We start from the raw sequence: 13,747 nt of genomic DNA, 5'->3' as shown, positions 1-13,747 counted from the left end.
GATGGGTTAGCCTGGTGATGGGTATTAAAGAGGGCACATACAGCATGGAGCACTGGGTGTATATGAATGAATATGGAACACTACATCAAAAACTAATGATGTATGGTGATTAACATAACATAATAAAAAATAAATAAATAAATAAAAATAAGGTTACAAAACAGAGTAGACAATAGCTACATGTAATTAAGAATTTTTTAAAGTCCTAGAGTATCTGGAAAACCAACTTGTTGTAGAATGCAGGCTTGAAAATAATACCGTGTTGGAGATGTCAAAAGTTTCCTCCATGTTCACTCATTTCTTAGCAATTGGTCTCCAATTTTGTTTAACTGTGCACCCCAATAGCTTAAGAAATAATTTTAGTACACATCCTCAAACATATGTGTATTTACTTATTTATAGATGTTATTATACATATAAACATGTAAATATAGAAATATATATATTTAGTACTACACTCATATCTTCTAAACACAAAAACAAAATAGAAATGAAAAGAAATGATATCAGAGAAGCTACAAAGAGAGATTAACGACATCAGACCCTCATCAGAGGCAGTGACTGGCCATGCTATTACAAAGATAGAAAAACTGTTTCTTAGGGCCTTCCTGCTTTTATTCTCCATCAAGCCCAGCTATACTTCCTACAATTTGAATCCATGAGATTTCCCAGATCCCTGTCCCTACCCTTTTCCAATAAGGACATTTATTGAGAATATTTCTGTTTCTTGCAACCAAATGATCACTAAAACAACAATTTGTAAGTAAATATTATTTACTTATAAGGCACTGTGTCCCTTTCATTTACATATATTTGAAGTACTCTACTTAAAATAATACTATTGTTTAATATTTGAGGCAATAATGAATCAACTGCTGTCCTGATAAATTAATTTACTTTAGAAACAGAGCTGCATGAACTCACTAATCCAAGAATAATTTTAAAAGCTAAGATTGGCAATAGGTATTCTATTTCTTGTTGTGTTTTGAAAGTATTAATATACTTCACTTAAATATAAACTGGTCTCCAATCTTGTAGTAGGTCCATAGACCTACTGAATTAGGACATTCTTCTCTGATATCTCTTCTATGCACAAATGACCTCATCATAAGAAACCTAACTTGGAGCTTCAGAATCCAAATCCTTGTGACCTTCAGTTTCAACTTTTGTATCCCAAGTGCCTATGTGGGAGAATCTGATTGGCTCCTTGGTTTGGATACCCTCTCCAATTATCTGTGCTTTGGTGGGATTTCTCTGAGGCAGTAGTTTCCAAAGGGGGTCATTTGTAAGATGAAGCTGGGGGACATGAGATTTCAAAAGTCTAACTGCAACTTACCTCTAGTATTAATCTCATTCTCATCTCATCTGGCAAGTGCAGAAGCTGTCCTGCTTGAGAGCCAAATGACCCACAAGAGGCATTATCTCTTTAACAAATCCATAAGCATTACTTCCAGAGTTCACACGAGGGACATGTTCAATTACAAGACTGAACACACTCAGAGGAGCATAAATTAAAGCGTCCTTATCAAGTATGTATGTATGGTTCATTTATAGTTCCTCCTTGTCCAGATGCAATTTATTAATCCGGGGTCATTTTACCATAGATAATACTGCCTATAATATACATGATATTCTATCTTTATATGGTTTCCAGTGGAATAGAGATAGAAAGTTAACTAAAGGTCACATTACTATGGTAGAAGCAGTAGAAGTTTTATTAAATCCTTTACCCACAGTCCTCACAATGGGTTCTTTAATGTACTTAACTAGCATTGACAGATTTGATTGAAGTTGCTCTTGAACAAATAAAACATGGGCCAGAGAGTGTTAGTGGAGTTAGATGCACGCCTCTCTCCTGCACTGTATCCACCTCCCAAATATCCTTCCAAGAATGTTCGGGGAATACAATGATTGCCCAGAAATATCTCAATGTGCATGGGACTCTTATGACCCATAAGAAAGAAATTTATCCCTCTCTACATACATATGGTTGAGATATAGATATTCATCTGATAGAGTGACTAAAAAGAAGGGGTAGAACAAAAAAGGCCAGACTATAAGGACATTCAACTGCACCCCTGAGAGAAAAGCTCCCCAGGACTGGAAAACACTTTAGGGTCTGAGAGTCAGGAGAACAGTGGTTCCCAGTACTGTTTCAAGCTGTTCTTAACTGCATGTGTACTCGTCCTCTAAAGGTGCTCCTGTAGTAAAATGAAAAGATACATTGCCAGAGGTTCATAGAATGCTTTTAGGGATTACTGAAAGCGTAAGACTGTCCCTACTGGTTGGAGAGCCAGGCAAACCTCAAAAGAGCAGCAGTGACTAGAGCAATAGGGCAGCTATATTGCTGGGAGAGGCTCTAATTATAGGGACAATCCCAACACCAGTATAAGCCTTGACAAAAAGTAACCTCACCAAGAACACACAAACTGGTGAGACTAAAACATTCCATAAAGGGGAGTAAAACCTGGAAAAGATGAGACTTCCTTTGGATGACTATACACTCTTGAGGATTGTATTTTCCAAAGATAGCTATATCTCCTGTCCTAGTCTTTTCTACAATATGATGGTACCACTTCTTCCCTTGAAAGGTGAGTCCATTTCCCCTTTACTTGAAACTGGGCAGCCTTGGCCTGCTTTAAAGTCTCCAACTCTAATAATGGATTCATCTATGTCTCCTTGCGGTTTTATCAGTTTTTGCCTCATGTATTTTCATGCTCTGGTGTTAGGCACATGCACACTAAAGACTGATATGTCCTCTAGGAGAACTGACCCCTTTATCATGAGGTTATTCCCCCTTTATATCTTATAATTTTCCTTGCTCTGAAGTTTGCTTTGTCTGAAATTAATACAGTTATTCCAGCTTTCTTTTGATTGGAGTGAGCATAGCACATCTTTCTTTACTTTTAATCTATCTGTGTCTTTACATTTAAAATAAATTTCGGAGGTGCCTGGGTGGCTCAGCCAAGTGTTTGCCTTCAGCTCAAGTCATGATCCCAGGGTCCTGGGGTCGAGCCCCGCATCGGGCTCCCTGCTCAGTGGGAAGCCTGCTTCTCCCTCTCCCACTCCCCCTGCTTGTGTTCCTTCTCTCGCTGTCTCTCTCTGTCAAATAAATAAATAAAATCTTTTAAAAAAATAAAAAATAAAATAAATTTCTTACAGAAAACAGAATTGGGTCTTGTTTTTTTATCCACTTTGATATTCTGGTTTTTAATTGGTACATTTAGATCATTGATGTTTAAAGTGATTATTGTTATAGTTGGATTAATATCTACCATAATTTTTTTTACTATTTTCTATTTGTTACCCTTATTCTTTGTTTCTTTGTCTTCCATCCATTTTCTGCCTTCTCTTGTTTTAAATGAGCACTAGTGGCTGTCCTTCAATTTGCGATATACATTTACGACTACGAGTCCACCTTCCAATAACCCAATACCACTTCACAGGTAGTGCAAATACTTTAAAATATCCCCCATCCCTCCCTATTTTCCACCCTTATAACATTTCTGTCAGTTATTTCACTTATTCATATGCTATAATCATCCAATACATTGTTGGTATTTTTATTTTGAACAAACTGCTAATAAAAAAAATGAACAGTTTTATATTTCCTATCTCATCTTCCTTCTTTCTGAAGAACTTTTAACATTTCTTACAAGACAGGTGTATTGAAGATAAACTTCCTCAGTTTTTGTCTGAGAAAGTCTTCTTCTTACTTTTGAAAGATAATTTCACCAAATACAGAATTCTAAGTCAGTGATTTTTTTTTTCTTTCAACGTTTTAAATATTCCACTTCATTCTCTTCTTGCTTGTATGGTTTCTGAAGAGAAGTCCAATGTAATTCTTATCCTTGTTCTTCTACAGCTACTGTGGGTTTTTTTCCCTCTTTGGCTCCTTTTAAGATTTTCTCTTTGCCCTTAATTTTCTACAGTTTGAGTATGATATGCTTAGGTGTAAATATTTTTGATATTTACCCTGCCTGGTGTTCTTTTAGCTTCCTGGATCTCTTCTTTGGTGTCTATTATTAGTTTTGTCTCAATTATTATTACTCCTATGGCTCCTTCTTCTCCTTCTGGTATTCCCATTATATATACAGTTACACCTTTTGTAATGGCCCACAGTTCTTAGATATTCTGTTCCATTTTTGCATTCTTTTTTCTCTTTGCATTTCATCTTTGGAAATTTTTATTGAATTTCTTCAAGCTCACTGATTCTTTCCTTGGCAGTGTCCAGTCTGTTAATGAGCACATCAGACATTCTTCATTTCTGTTAAGGTATTTTTTATTGCCAGAATTTCCTTTTGACTCTTTCTTAGAGTTTCCATCTCTCTGTTTACATTACCTATATGTTCTTGCATTTTATCCACTTTTTCCCTAGAGCCCTGAGGATATTAATCATAGTTGTTTTAATTTCCAGTCTAATAATTCCAACATCTCTACCATATCTGTGTCTGTTTTTAATGCTTCCTCTGTTTCTTCAAACTAGTTTTTGTCTTTTAGTATGCTTCATAACTTTGTTGAAAGACAGACATGATGCACTGGGTAAAAGAAATTGAGGTAAATAGGCTTAATAAGGTTTTCTGTTTATCTAGCTAGGGTTTGAGCTCTATTTATTGTTTATAGTAGTTTTAGTTAAGCTGTATTTACTGTTTTAGTAGCTTTAGCTTTTATTTAACTCTAGGTGTCAGAGGCTAAAATATCCTGTGGCATCCTTATTTTCGTCTCCCTTCTTGTCTTTAGGTTTCCATATTGTCTTTGGGTTTCCCTAGAGACTTATCCTTAAATAGGGTCTGAGCTATGCAGTTATTTCAGTGATATTCCCCCTTCAGTATACAGGAGCTCTATCGATGTGGTGGTAAAGTGTGAGGGAGGGGAAGTTTCTACAGTGCTATGATTAGATCTTAGTCTTTTAGTGAACCTATTCCCCTAGGTTATAACATGAGTGCTTCTCAGATTTTTCCCCCTTAGGTGAGACAAAAAGGCTAAAGAGAGCAGAGTTGAGTATTTCCCTTCCCCCTGGTCAGTTGGACTCCAGTAAAAACCCAGTCAGTTAGGCTCTGGTAAGATAGCTGTCAAGGGCAGGACTTGTTAAGAAGAATAGAATGGTCTGGGCCTATTTAAAAATGGCTATTTTCCCCTCCCTATCCTGGACGCATGAGGGAATTTTTGTTTCCCATCTTCACTGTGAGAATCCAGTAGGGTTCTTGGAGGCAAAACACATGAACATGTTGGGGTACTCCTGAGACTAGGCCCTCACAAATATTTTTTTAACCCTTAAGCTTGTCCATACTGAGCCTTCAGTAATCTGTCAATTACAGTTTAAATTTTTTTCCCCCCCGCACTGGCTCCAGCAGTGGTGGTTATAGCTCTTGGGCATCTGTTCTAATAAACCATGATTCTCTGTTTCTGCCTGTCTCCCATTTTGGGAGCAGGGACAGCACTTTTTCCTGTAACCTCGATTCTTTGAAAGATCTAAGAACAGTTGTTGGTTTTCAGTTTGTTCAGCTTTTTCTTGCTGGGAGGATGAGAGTAATGACTTCTATGCTCCTTACATGCTACTTTGACATGGCAGTGGGGATCCTTAAGACTTTTGACAGGTCATAAAAGGTCATGAAGCTATTGTTTCTCTTGAGATGCTCTCTCTGCAGGATGTCAGCTACCATGTAAAAATTCCAACTACCCTAAGATTGCCATGTTGGAGAGGCCAGGTTTAGGGGCCTAGATTGACCCCAGCTAGCTTGCAGCTGACAGCCAGCATCAACTGCCAACCATGAGGGAGCCATTTTGGATATCCAGTCAAATCAAACCTTCAAATGACTGCAGCCCAGCCAATATAAGATTACAGCTGCACAACAGACACCAAGTGAAAGTGCCTAGCCAAGCCTTTCCTGAATTCCTGACCCAACAAAACTGTGAGCAAAATAAAATTGTTTTATGCCACTACATTTTGGGGGGTAATATGTTACCAATAGTAATAAGAGAACAGACTTTTGAAATATTACTATATTACTATACATGTGATGATTTTCTTCAGTGCATCATACTCTTTTACCATGAAATTGACCAAGAGCAAACTGACTAAATGACTTCAATTTTTACAGAGTTTGTTCAAAGAAACTCTAAGCTTGGCCCAAAACTGCTTTGCAACAGCTCAATCCCTAGTTAATCCCTGAGTCTCTGAATGAATGTATACCAACATGAAATGCACCACAGAAAGTATATAGCCCCCCCAAGGGCAGTCTGCCAAATGCCATCTCAGACATAGCAATGGAGAACAATGAACAAGGTAGATAGTCCCAGAATGCAGAACTGGGGACTACAGGAATTAGTTCAAACCTCACTTAGGTCAAGCAACTCAAATCAAGTATAAATCAAGCATATAGGACTGAGAAAGAAGTTTACAATATGGGGGCTGAGAAACACAAGTGCCTACGATGTATATGTCAGATAAGCCTCAAGTTTACTTAAGAGTTCTTAACAAAACAAAATTGAACAAAACAAACAAACAAAATATTTTTACAGCTATATTCTTTTGAGAGACTTGACTGTTACTTGTTCCTTGTTACTGAATAAGAAATGTCCCTAAATGGCCTGTTGACTGAAATATCAAGAGTTTGTAGGTATTAAGTCATGTCACCAGAAATAACAACAAAGACCCAGTCTATATATACAGACAATGACAATACATTATGACTTCTTTGAAAGACAGTGAATTAAGATGTCATCAACCATAAGATGCCATTGACCGTTAGACCTAGCTCAGTCAGAGATCCAAAAATGTTTCATAGATTTGATGAAATATTGCAATGGTTTTAGATAAGGAGTTACCACTCATAATCTAATTTAAACCACTGGTTTACCTCTAATAGTCTCAAAGGGAGAGGCTGGAGAAAGAGCTGTAGTACTACCTTTATTGTTTGACTCCATCAAATCCTGCCAAATATTAATTTTCTGCCTTTCTGCCCATGTTCTCTCACTAACCACTTGGAGTAATGAACCCAGATTTTCCATGTCTTTCCCTCTCAGTTTTCAGTTTAGGTAAATTTTATCTGAGTTAATCTTTTTCTTATAGAACCTTGCTTAGGGCTGCAAACTATAGGCAATACTCTCCTACCACTTAACTTAATACTATCTCCTTGGTAAATACAGATCTGATTCTCAAGTAAGAGTTTTTTGTTTTTTTTTTTTAAAGATTTTATTTATTTATTTGACAGAGAGAGAGACAGAGAGAGCAGGAACACAAGCAGGGGGAGTGGGAGAGGGAAAAGCAGGCTTCCTGCTGAGCAGGGAGCCCGATGTGGGACTCGATCCCAGGACCCTGGGATCATGACCTGAGCCAAAGGCAGACGCTTAACAACTGAGCCACCCAGGCGCCCTCAAGTAAGAGTTTAACCAAATTTAAAAACACTCTGAAGTTTATTTTCCACTATGAAATATCTATTGATATCAGTTATTTATGCTATTATATAGCACAAGTTTTATAAAACTATTATTACTAGATAAAAGCTCCTCCACTAGAGAAACTCTACTTCTATCATTTTACCCCTATTATAAATGCTTGATTCTTAATTTCTTTTTTTCAGTAAGTTCTTTGAAGTAATAACTTTATTCCTAGTACTCTTTAAAGATGACCAATGACTTTGTTTTGTTTGTATTATGATGAACTCATGACTTTAACCATAACATATGTTTCAATCCATTGCAGTTATTATTCTTTTTGATATTCAAAATGTCCCAACTCAGTGGGACCATCTTCAAGCTGTTCCTGAGTCCATTTGACTCAACCCCAGGAGTCTTTGATAGCTCTCTTGCTCTGGTATGATAAGATGTTTTGTACATCTGTGTCTCATACCTAAAATCAGCCATTTCTTCAAGCAGCTTTGTTTCCTTTTAGTGGAAAATGGAATTTAGAAGCCATATCTGGGTGTTAAGTGCCCATTGCTCCCAAGTTAGTGACAAAATACATTTTTAAAAAACAAAATACATCATAAGTTCATAATGATGATTCCAATTCAAATTTAGAACTATCTTCAGATGTTTCTAATGGGCACCCAAGGTAGAGAACCAGTAAGCTAGGCCTAGCCTGTCTCCAAACACAGCAGTATTTTTAACCTCGTCTTTTAGCATTAGAATCAACTGGAAAGCTTTTAAAAACTTGATGCCCCAAAAGAAAGATTTCAAATCAATAACCTAATTTTACATCTTCAGGAACTAAAGAAAGGAAAGCAAACTAAACTCACAGCCAGTTGAAAAAAATAAAGGTTAGAGTGGAGATAAACAAAGCAGAAAATAATAAACAATAGAGAAAATCAATGAAACCAAAATTGAAAAGATCAACAAGATGTTTCATTGACAAACATTTAGGTAGACTAAGAAAAAAAAAAAGAGATGATGCAAATAACTAAGATCAGAAATAAAAGTGGGGACATCACTACCAATCTTACAGAAATAAAAAAGAATAGTATGAACAATTATAAGCAAACAAACTAGGTAACCTAGATGAAGTGAGAAAATTTCTGGAAACTTATGAATTACCAAAACTAACAGAAGAAGAAACAGAATTATTTCAACAGACCTATAACAAGTAGAGACTGAATGAGCAATCACAAACCTCCCAACAAAGAAAAGTTCAGGACCAAATGGCTTTACTGGTAAATTTTACCAAGTATTTTAAAAAATTAATACCAATCCTTCACAATCACCTAGAAAAAATTGGAGATGAGGAAACAATTCCTAACTCATTCTACTAGGCAAGCATTAGTCTAATACCAGAGCCAAAACACCAGAGAAAAGGAAACTATAGGCCAATATTCCTTATTAATGTAGGAATAAATATCCTCAGAAAATATGAGCAAACCAAATCCTATAGCATATCAAAAGGATTATATGCCATAACCAAGTGGTTTATCCCAGAAATGCAGGAGTGTTTCAAAATATGAAAATCAATGTGGCAATACACCACATTAATAGAATCAAGCAAAAATCCCACACGATCATCTCAACTGGCACAGCAAATTCATTTGACAAAATCCAACATCTTTTCATGATTAAAAAACGCTCAGCAAACTAGTAATAGAAAGGAATTTCCTCAATAAGATAAAAGGAATTTATGAAAAACCCACAGCTACCATCATACTCAATAGTGAAAAACTGAAAACCTTCCCCCTAAGATCAGGAATAAGACAAGGATGTCCACTTTCACCACTGCTATTCAGCATTTTATTGAAGTTCTAGTCAGATCAATTAGAGAAAGAAACAAAAAATATCCAAACTGGAAAAGAAGAAGTAAATATTCATAGATGACATGATCTGATAAATAAAAAAAATCCTAAAGAATATACAACAAAAAACTATTAGAGCTATAAATGAATTCATCAAAGTTGCAGGATACAATATCAACACACAAAAATCAGTTTTATTTCTATACACTAGCAATTGAGAGAGGATACATAGCAAATGTTTAATGGTAAAGGGTTTCCTTTTGAAGTGACAAAAATGTTCTTGATAGATACATAGAGTGATGGTTGCACAACACTGTGAATATATTAAATGTCACTAATAAAAACTTTATTATGTGTATGTCACCACAATTAAATAAAAAAAAAAAGAGAAAACTCTGATATCCAGGTGACACTGCAGACCAACTACAATAGAATCTCTGGGGGTTGGACCAGGTTGCATTATTTTCTAAAACACTCCAGGTACTTACTGTGTATAGCTAAGGTTAACTAGTTGTTTATATATAGTAATGAAAATTTAGTAAGAGAGTGGTATCAATAGCTAGAATATCCTTTGGGGATATGACTGGCATAAAGTATTTATTAACACCAGGTACTTAAAAGTATAGTGTTTTGCCTAAGTACATTTTTATGGGGATAGGTCTTCAGAGTCTACTTAAGGGCTTTTTTGCACAGCTGTAAGGAAAATGTGCAACTTTTTTAGCTTTATGAAGTTATTCCCTATTGCCCAGTCTCTCAAATTGAGTTCTGAGAGTTCAATTAGAATTTTTAAATTTTGAGATGTCATTTTGATAATCTGAGAAAAAAAGTGTATAACAACAAAAGTTCTCTTTTACAATGATAAATCCCAACTGAATTACATCTTCAATCTGTAAAAAATAAAATAATATTATCTATGTTTCCTGTCTTCTCAGACACCCTCCATTCTCCCTTCCTACCTCCTAAACCAAGAGTCAACACAACTCTTCCATAACGGGCCAAATAGCAAATATTTTAGGCTTTCATGACATACGATCTCTGTCACAACTACTCACCTCTGAGTCTGTAGTACAAGACCAGTCATAGACAATACATTAACAAGTGGACATGGCTGTGTTCTAATAACTTTATTTTCAAGAGAGATCACAGGCCACATTTGGCCTACAGGCCAGTTTGCTAAATATTGATGTGGAAAGAATGTGGAAAAGATGATTATTTCATATCTCCTCTCTCCTCAAACCTCCAACAACTCCTTCCCAATCCTTATCTCAGTTGATCATCTTATTTGCTGTTTCACTGCAAAAACAGAAAGCAAGCAAAAGAAAAATTTCAAAAGCTCCCAGAAGTACATCTTCCCATCCAACTGCATCTTAATCTCTTTTCATTTCTATAGCTGAGTGTCTGTGCTCCTGGCAAAGGCCAATCCCTTTACTTATACACTAGATTCCATCCTCTCTCACCTATTTAAGAAGTGTGCCAGCAATTATTTCCTTACTTCCTTTCATCGTCAGTTTTTCTCTTTCTCCTGTGTCCTCTTTCTATTAGCTGTATCTCAACCTTAAAAACAAACAAAAAAAAACCCTTGTCTCTTGACCTCACTTCCCCTCCAGCTATCATGTTTCTTCCTTTCTTTGTACACCAAAACTCTTAAAGAGTCCTACTATCTCTAATTTCACTCCTCCATTCTCTCCTAAACCTGAAAATCAGATTTTCATTCCCATCACTCCATCAAAACTGCTCTTATCAAAGCCCCCAATGATTTCCATATTGCTAACTGCAATAGTCAATTCTTTGCCTTCCAGTTATTTAATCTATCAGTCACAGTTGACAAAAAGATTAGTTCTACCTCTTTCTTCATTTGGTTTTCATGGCATATATCCTTCCGATTTCCTTCTAAAACTGGCCAATCATTTGCTGGTTTTCTCTTCATCTTCCTGATCCCTAAATATTAAAGCGCCTCAGGCTCACTCCATTGGTGACCTCAGCCAGTCCCATTGCTCCTCCATATCATCTATATGCCAATGACTCCCAAATTTATATCTCCAGCAGAGACCTCTGCACTAGATTCCAATAGGATATCCAACTGCCTACTCAACATCTTCATTTTGATGTCTGATAAGAAGTTTATACCTAGTTCCACCCTCCAAAATCTGTTCTCCCATAGTCTTCCCTTCACAGTACATAGTGATCTCAATATTCAAGACTCCCAGGTCTAACCTCTGGAGTCATGTTGTCTTCCATTGTCTTCCATACAACATTTCCTCTATCAGAAAATACTATTTGTTTTACATTCAAAATATACCCAGAACACAAACATTTCTCACCACTCTTATTACCCAAGTCTAAACCACCATCATCTCTTAACTGCACTATTTCAAGAGGCTCCTAATAGGGCTTCAAGCTTCAATCCTTTCCCCCATCAGTCTCTTATATATAAGAATCAGAGTGATTCTGTTAAGAAGTTAACCTAGAGACTCTCAGTTCCTGTCCAAATGGAATCAGGACACTCCACTCTATTTCTTCCACTAATTACAGCTAAAAACTCTAAACAAAACACAAAATAAACTAACAGAGGCCTCTGCAAGGTAGACAAAAGTGGGTGGACGAGGTAGGAAGATGAAGACTACAAGTAGCGACAAAAATGAAGCAGCTCTCTCTTTACCCTATCCCCATCTGGGAGTAATGTCCCCTGTGAGATGGAGCTCTTTTAATTCTCCAGGCTCTGCCCCAGATGAGATCCAATAATAAAGGTACAGTGACTCAGGAGCAATAACAATATGGCAGAGAGGGAGATGGCAGTGGTGGCCCCATATTCTTTGCCCTCACTACTTAGCCCCATTACAGGCCTTGGTGTGGAAAAGTATACAACACTGTGAGAGGAAAAACCCTGGGCTTTTTTCTTTTCTTTCTTTTTTTTTTTTAGAGAGAGAGCATAAGCAGGGGTTGGCAGGGAGGGGCAGAGGGAGAGAAAATCTTAAGCAGGCTCCATGCCCAGCAGCCCCAGTGCAGAGCTCGATCTCACAACACTGAGATCATGACCTGAGCCAAAATCAAGAGTTGCATGCTTAACTGACTGAGCCACCAGGTGCTCCAAGCCTGGGCTTTCTAATCAGAACACCAAGGAGGAAAATAAATAGAGCCCAAGAATATAAAGAGTATCACAGAGGGAAGAATTGGAGAAAGGGATCCTTTAAATCATAAATACTGGGCTCACTTCTGAACTGTGCATGCATAGCCAAGGCTGGAAGGATTTCAGCACGATCCAGGATCTCTTAACATAATATCTGGGATAAAATATGAAATTATTCAACACACAAAATGAAATTATTCAACACACAAAATGAAATTATTCAACACACAAAATTCAACACACAAAATTCAACACACAGAACAATCTCAATAACTCTGAAGGGAAGGCAATCAACAAACACCAACCCCAAGATGACCCAAATGTTGAGATTATTAGAAAAAGACTTTAATTCAGTTATAACAATACTCCAAAAAGTAGGCAAAATTCACTTAAAAGAAATTGAAAGATGGAAATTTTCATGAAAAAAATAGAGGCTGTAAAAAAGAACCAAATGGAAATTAACCCAGAACGGATCATAAACCTAAATATTAAGTGTAAAACATAATATTCTTCATATAAAACATAAGAGAAAATCTTCATGAGCATGGAATAGGTAAGGAGTTCTTAGGACAACAACAAAAAAAAGCATGATGCATAAAAGAAAAAAATTGAAAAACTGTATTCATCCAAACTTAAAACTTTAGTTCCATGAGAGACACTTAAAAGAATGAAAAGACAAGCCACAGAATGGGAGAAACTATTTACAATTCACATATCAGACAAAGGGAAGTGTATCCGAAATAAAGAAATCTCAAAACTCAACAGTAAGAAAACCGTGAAATGTCATTAAATATGACATTTATTAGAATATGTTAGATGAGAAAAATAGACATAAAAAAGTGGAGATAATATAAATTATCTATACACAAAGGACCATTAAAGTAAATAAAGGACGGGGAGAAATTAAATCAAATGATTTAACAATATTTTATAATAATGTAAATATTATAAATGGTGTCTGAAATACAAAAATTTCCTTTTAAAAGTAAAAAAAAAAAAAAAACAACAACAACCACCCAATAAAACAATGGGTAAAAGATTTGAGGACCTTGCATCAAAGATGTACAGATAGGAAATAAACACATGAAAAGATGCCTAACATCATTAGTCACTAGTGAAATGAAAACTAAAACAATGGAGTCCTACTACAAATTTAATATAATGGCTAAAATAGAAAATACTGACACCAAATGCTGATTAAGATGTGAAGCCAGTAAAACTTTCATACATTACTGACTGGAATGAAAATGGTACAGAAACTCTAGAAAAACAGTCCAACATTTTCTTAAAAATTTAAAGATATGATTTGACCCACGAATCCCACTTATTGGTATTTATCCTAGAGAAAGAAAATCTCTTATTCACACAAAAACCTACAAATGAATGTTTAGAGCAGTAT

The 13,747-nt window shown here is 36.1% G+C and overlaps 1 long non-coding RNA gene across 2 annotated transcripts in view; it reads right to left on the bottom strand.

Annotated features, from left to right (window-relative positions):
• LOC115943012 (uncharacterized) overlaps positions 1-13,747 on the bottom strand; it is a 221,002-nt gene that overhangs the window by 175,482 nt on the left and 31,773 nt on the right. The gene's annotated exons all lie outside the window — the stretch shown is intronic.

The sequence above is a fragment of the Leptonychotes weddellii genome, chromosome 3 (genome assembly GCF_054177405.1).
Source record: "Leptonychotes weddellii isolate Sample4059 chromosome 3, ASM5417740v2, whole genome shotgun sequence".
NCBI lineage: Eukaryota > Metazoa > Chordata > Mammalia > Carnivora > Phocidae > Leptonychotes > Leptonychotes weddellii.
Note: the sequence above shows the minus strand (reverse complement) of the source record. Positions and strands in the feature narration are given on the sequence as shown.